Raw genomic sequence first — 6938 nt, forward strand, 5'->3', positions numbered from 1 at the left:
TACCAGCATGGCTGGTTGACGTGTCACTTTTGGTGTGTGTATGTTGCACTGAAGGGGTTTAAGCAATATGCAAGACTGTGTGCTTCCCAGCCTGGAACCTCCATGCTTCTCGTAGCCGTAGGGAGGTCCGGATTGTCGTTGGTGCCGTCCTTCAATCTCGGCTGCGGCAGGTAAGAGTTGCAGAGATCTCAAGTCTCCTGGACGTTCAGGGAGTCTCCCGCTATTAGATAGCGGCTCCCTGACGCCAGCATGTGAAACAATATATCCCGGAAAGGTTTACTCGCAGTAAACCTTTCCGGCAACCTGTAGCAGTGTCCCCTTTTCGGCGCGTGCGCACAGTGCAAGAAGAAGCCGATGCCAGCAGTCCGCAACGGCGCATCAAGCTGAGCCTGTGCGCACGCGCGGGATCTCAAAGCGGGAGGAGGGGGAGGGAGAGGCGACACTGAGAAGTAGAAGGCGGCGCTGGGCACGAACGGCGATGCGTGCGGCCAGGTACCATGCATCCACAGACCTCCCCTGCTTGGGCACCTTAATTCAATGATTGACAGGTTAGTAAAACCTGTTTTTCCGCAGAATAAAGCCACAAATAGCTTTTATATGCCACCTTAGAAATCAGAATGCTACCCTGGACATGAGCAGATGTTTAGCTCACAGGGCTTATAGGTGGTGACAGAATCCCTTTAATCATATACAGAAATAGGATAATTTGGGGCAGGGTAATGAGCCCTGTCCTCCACACCATAGAGCAAAGTGTGCAGATAGGGAGGCGTTGCCAGTCCCTGCCTGCCCTACCTTCTACCTCATATATCATATCAGAGACAAGAGAGAGTGTGACGATCACTCAGCACCATGGCAGAATGTGCAAGTACAAAACGCACTTCACCCCTGACTACACTAAAGTGTACCCTTGTCTAATAGGGGTAAAAAATAATGAAAGTGTAGCTCGCTGCACTGTTTGCAGCAGTGATTTTTCAATTTCCCATGGTGGGTTAAATGACTGTAAGAGACATGTTAAGGTGAGTTTAATATGTGTGACACTTTACAGTTAACCCCTTAACCGCCTCACGTCCGCCCATAGGATATAAACGTCCTATGGGTGGACGTCTATTTCTGAAAGCACGTTTTAGAACGTCCTGTCAGAAATAGCAGCTGCACGCTAATCGTGCAGCTGCTGATCGGGTTGCCCGCTGTCAGTGACAGCAGGGCAACCCTAAGACAAGGCAGGGACAGTGCCCAGGTGTCCCTGCCTTCACGATCGCTGCAGACACAGCGCTCACCGGTTAAAGGGAGTGCTTCCTGTTCAGGCCCGGCGGTCATGTGACCGCCGTGACCGGAGAGTGCAGGGGCTGTGTGAGGTCTCTCAGAGACCTCGATCAGCCCTGCTCTGAGGCTGTACAGCGCAGGATTGCTGCTGTACAGCCTCTCTAGGGGTGCATTTGTCCTGTAACTGGGGCTACTATGTCAGCCCCAGTTACAGGAGAAATCAACAGTGAAAAAAAAAAGAAAAAGTGAAGCAAATGTCCCCCAGAGGTCTTGTATGACCTTATGGGGGACGAAAAGTGTAAAAAAAAATAAAAAAAATAAAGGGTTGAAAAAATAAAATAAAATAAAGTTTGACATGTAAAAAACAAAAAGTTCCCAAGTAAGGAATAAAAAAAAAAAATTAAAAATAGAAAAAATAAAATAAAATAGACATATTAGGTATCGCCGCGTCCGTAAAAACCATCTCTATAAAAGTATCACATGACCTAACCACTCGGGTGAACACCGTAAAAAAAAAAAAAAAAAAAAAAAAATTCAAAACAAGCAATTTTTGTCACCTTGCATCACAAAAGGTGCAACACCAAGTGATCAAAAATGCGTATGTCCCACAAAATAGTACCAATAAAACCGTCACCTCATCCTGCAAAAAATGAGCCCCTACATAAGAAAATCTCTTAAAAAATAAAAAAACTATAGCTCTTAGAACATGGACACACTAAAACATCATTTTTTTGGTTTCAAAAATGCTATTATTGTGTTAAAGTGAAACAAATAAAAAAAAGTATACATATTAGGTATTGCCGCGTCCGTAAAAACCAGCTCTATAAAAATATCACATGACCTAACCCCTCGGGTGAACACCGTAAAAAAAAAAAAAAAAAAAAAAACGGTGTCAAAACAAGCAATTTTTGTCACCTTGCATCACAAAAGGTGCAACACCAAGTGATCAAAAATGCGTATGTCCCACAAAATAGTACCAATAAAACCGTCACCTCATCCCGCAAAAAATGAGCCCCTACATAAGAAAATCTCTCAAAAAATAAAAAAAATATAGCTCTCAGAACATGGACACATTAAAACATAATTTTTTTGTTTCAAAAATGCTATTATTGTGTAAAACTTTAATAAATGAGAAAAAGTATACATATTAGGTATCGCCACGTCCGTAACAATCTGCTCTATAAAAATGTCACTTGACTGAACCCCTCAGGTGAACGCTGTAAAAATAAATAAATAGAAACTGTGCTAAAACAACCAATTTTTTGGTCACCTTGCCCCATAAAGTGTTATAATGAATGATCAAAAAATCATATGTACCCAAAAATAGTACTAATAAAACTGGCACCTTATCCCCTAGTTTCCAAAATGGGGTCACTTCTTGGGAGTTTCTACTGTAAGGGTGCATCAGGGGGCTTCAAATGGGACATGGCATCTAAAAACCATGTGGAGTTCCTTTTCTTCTGCGCCCTGCCGTGTGCCCATACAGCAGTTTATGACCACATGTGGGGTGTTTCTGTAAACCGCAGAATCTGGGTAATAAATATTGAGTTTTGTTTGGCTGTTAACCATCGATGTGTTAAAGAAAAAAATTGATTAAAATGGAAAATCTGCCCAAAAAGTGAAATTTAAAAATTTGATCTCCATTTTCCTTTAATTCTTGTGGAACGCCTAAAGGGTTAACAAAGTTTGTAAAATCGGTTTTGAATACCTTGAGGGGTGTAGTTTCTACAATGGGGTCATTTATGGGGGTATCCACTATGTAGGCCCCACAAAGTGACTTCAGACCTGAACTGGTCCTTATAAAGTGAATTTTGGCAATTTTCTTAAAAATTTGAAGAATTCCTTCTAAACTTCTAAGCCTTCTAACGTCCTAAAAAAATAAAATGACATTTCCAAAATGATGCCAACATAAAGTAGACATATGGGGAATGTTAAATAATAAATATTTTATGAGGTATCACTTTCTGTTTTAAAAGCAGAGAAATTGAAATTTAGAAAATTGCGAATTTTTCAAATTTTTGGGTAAATTTGGGATTTTTTCATAAATAAAGGTGAAATATTTTGACTCAAATTTATGACTATCATGAAGTACAATGTGTCACGAGAAAACAATCTCTGAATGACTTGGATAAATAAAGGCGTTCCAAAGTTATTACCACATAAAGTGAGATATGTCAGTTTTGCAAAATTTGGCCTGGTCAGGAAGGGGGCAAAGGGCCCAGATGGGAAGTGGTTAATTACCAAGGACTCTTTTTCCTTTTTTTGCACCCATGTTATAATCCATTTTAGGCCTGAAAATTAGTTCAAACCCCAAAACATTGTATATTTTCTGAAAGCCAAGACCCTTTAGAATAAAATAGTGGCAGTTGCAAATTTGTATGTTGCACGATATTAGCGCAACGTATTATCAAAACCCAAAACGTTTGTGAAAAATGCACTGAAGTTAAATGTAGTGCCCAACGCACAATAAAATACCAATTGTTTTTACAAGATATAAAAGATAAGGTTATAATGAGTAAATAGATAGCCAACATGCACAGGTTAAAAATTGTGTGCGTCCGTGAAACTGCGCCAAAATTCAATACCCCCAAAAAGTCCATTACATAACACAATATAAAAAGGGTACACCTTATGCTTTTATTTCTTTTAGGGACTTCTGCATATTAGGAAGGCTAAGCACAGGGAAGGCTGCTCAAGTATTTCACAGTTCTTTTCAGCAGAAAACCAAAGTCTGACAGAGAAGGTCACTAGAGCTGAGGTATACTTTACATCTTTCGTTGTTGAGCATAACCTGCCATTCCAGGTGTGTAAGCACACAGGCAAGCTAGTCAGGAAAATGTTTCCCGATTCAGAAATAGCTAAAAACGATGCCTGTTCATCAACAAAGACAGCAGCTATCGTGAACATGGTGCTGGAACCTGAATGTTCAGAGGAACTGTACAAGTTCATTAGGATAGAAAAAAGACCATATAGTATTTTGGTTGACGAAAGCAATGATATCCTGTGTGAGAAGGAATGTGCCATTTTAGTCAGGTACTACAATGAAACACAGGATAAGGTAACAGTTGGATTTGTAGACATGCCAGTGTGCAATGATGCCACAGCTGCAAATATATTCAACTTCATTGCATCATCCATGCATGACAAAGGCCTTGAATGGTCTAATTGTGTAGGATTTAGCAGTGATAACTGCAATGTTATGATTGGCAAAAACAACTCTGTATTGTCAAGAGTGAAAGCACAGGCCCCTCATATTTACAGTGTTGGCTGTCCAAGTCACCTGGTCAACATTTGTGCCGAAACTGCGGCTATGGAGCTTTCAATGTCACCTGAAGAACTGCTCATTGACATCTATTACTACTTTGAGAAAAGTTCTAAGAGAAGAGAAGACCTAAAACTGTTTCAAGAGTTCTGCAATGTTGCCCATCAGAGAGTACAAAAGCATTGTCCTACACGCTGGCTTTCTTTAGGAAAAGGTTTGGACCATCTGCTCCACCAATGGCCAGCTTTTCTATCATATTTTGAATCAAAAAGTGAGAATCTGAAGTCATCTAATACGCGCTGTAAAACGCCCAGGTGAGAACCATGCCGATAGGGAGGCATTGGTCTCTCCTTGTTGAGCCTTTTACAGCGCGTAGGAACGCGCTGTAAAACGCTCAGGTCTGAACCAGCTGTAAGGGAAACATAGCAGTTCTTTTAATTTAAATGCTGAGGAAGGGGTGGAACATGATATGGGCAGATCATCTGATAAGGGGGGGGCGGCAATTTTTATCTTGCCTAGGGAAGCAAAAATCCTTGCACCGGCCCTGAGCACAGGGCAGTTGAGGTTTAAAGAGCTCTGCCAGCTGATGTAGTTGCTTTTGGTGCTGCCAAATTCTAATTGTGATGTGGAAAGGGCATTCAGCATTGTGCGTCACATTAAGACGGAATTCAGAAGTCAGCTGTCTCACAAAACTCTTGTGAATCTGATGTCTTGCAAAATTAACAAATTTATTGACACAGACTGCTACGAGGTTGAGACTTCCAGCAAAATGCTGAAATCTGCCAAACAAGCTACTACACAGTACAATGAAAGTTTGCAAAAAAAATTAGAAAAGCTATTTCTTCCTGTGTCGTAACTGGATTTTGTAGATTGCTATAACACATGGCCAGACCTGGTGCGGTGTAATCTACACCTTGAGATGTTACTGTTCTTGTTTCTTTTTGGTCATACATTATATAATGTTTCACTATGTTCCCATATATGTTCATGTTATACTTGCCTTTAACTGTTACAGCTGCTGCATCAGCACAGTAACCTTGTTATATGTTATGTTCTGCATATGTTTGGAAAATGTAATAAAAAGTTTGTGAAAGAAAAAAAAAAAAAAGCCTCCCTGAAATGAGTTTTTGCAGGTTGGGATGTCTGGAGTTGATAGCATTTGTGGTGTTGCTGTGCTATTTACCTGCCGTACTGTTTATAGTCTTGCACCCTGCCAGCTACTGGGCCTCTGGAGACGCCTGTCATTCGTGTCCTGGATGAACAGGTGTTCTCTGCCCTGTCACCAGCTGTAGGGCAATGCAGGGATACTTAGACTTCTAGGCACGTGGGTATGAGTCCCCTTACCTTTGAAGGGGGCTCATACAGCTAGGAGACTAGGGCCTGTTGAGGGAAGTTTTAGGAGGTGACCAGCTCCCTTTTCCCTGTATTGCAGCCCAGTAGCAAAGGACATTGCGCGATGGGGGGGTGCGGGATTCCCCCACTCCCCATCGTGACAACGTCATAGTGGGAGATGACTTCCCACAATTTGACGTACTATTACGAGTGCGAGGGCCAAGCAGTCACTGATAGCCGGGCTCCTGCTGTATCCGCTGGCATCGCTGTAAAAGCTAATGCCAGTGGTTTAACCCTTTCTGTGCCGCAGTCAGTGCTGACTGCAGCATAGAAGGTGTTTGCAGCGGGTGATGATCTCAATCCGGTCCCCGAGTTACGGTGACAGGGACCCACTGGGTGAGAAGGCAACCCGATGCTTTGCAAAGGGGATCAGACCCCCAAAAGTTGAAGTCCTAGAGTAGGATAAAAGGAAAGTTAAAAAAATGTTTAATAATAAAAAAATAAAGTTTCAAGTAAAAAAAACAAAGCCCTTTTCTCCTGTTTTAAAAAAAAACACACATATTAGGTATCGCACCGTAATGACTGGCTCTATAAATATATCACATAATCTACCCCGTCAGATAAACACCGTAAAAAAAAAAAAAACTGTGCCAAAAAAGCCTTTTTTTTTTTGTCACTTTACATCACAAAAGGTCACAAGAGATCAAAAAGTCATATGCACCCCAAAATGATACCAATCAAACCGTCACTTCATTCTGCAAAAAATGAGACCCTATCTAAGACAATCACCCAAAAAATTAAAAAAAACTATGGCTCTCAGAATACGAAGACACTAAAACATAATTTTTTGGGGTTTCAAAAATGCTTTTATTGTGTAAAACTTAAATAAATAAAAAAAAAGTAGACATATTAGGTATTGCCAAGTCTGTAACGATCTGCTCTATAAAAATATCACATGACCTAACCCCTCAAGTGAACACTATAAAAACACTATAAAAAATATAAAATAAAAACTGTGCCAAAACAACCAATTTTTTGGTCACCTTGCCCCAAAAAGTGTGATATTGAATGATCGTATGTA

Source organism: Bufo bufo, chromosome 1 (assembly GCF_905171765.1).
Source record: "Bufo bufo chromosome 1, aBufBuf1.1, whole genome shotgun sequence".
Lineage (NCBI taxonomy): Eukaryota > Metazoa > Chordata > Amphibia > Anura > Bufonidae > Bufo > Bufo bufo.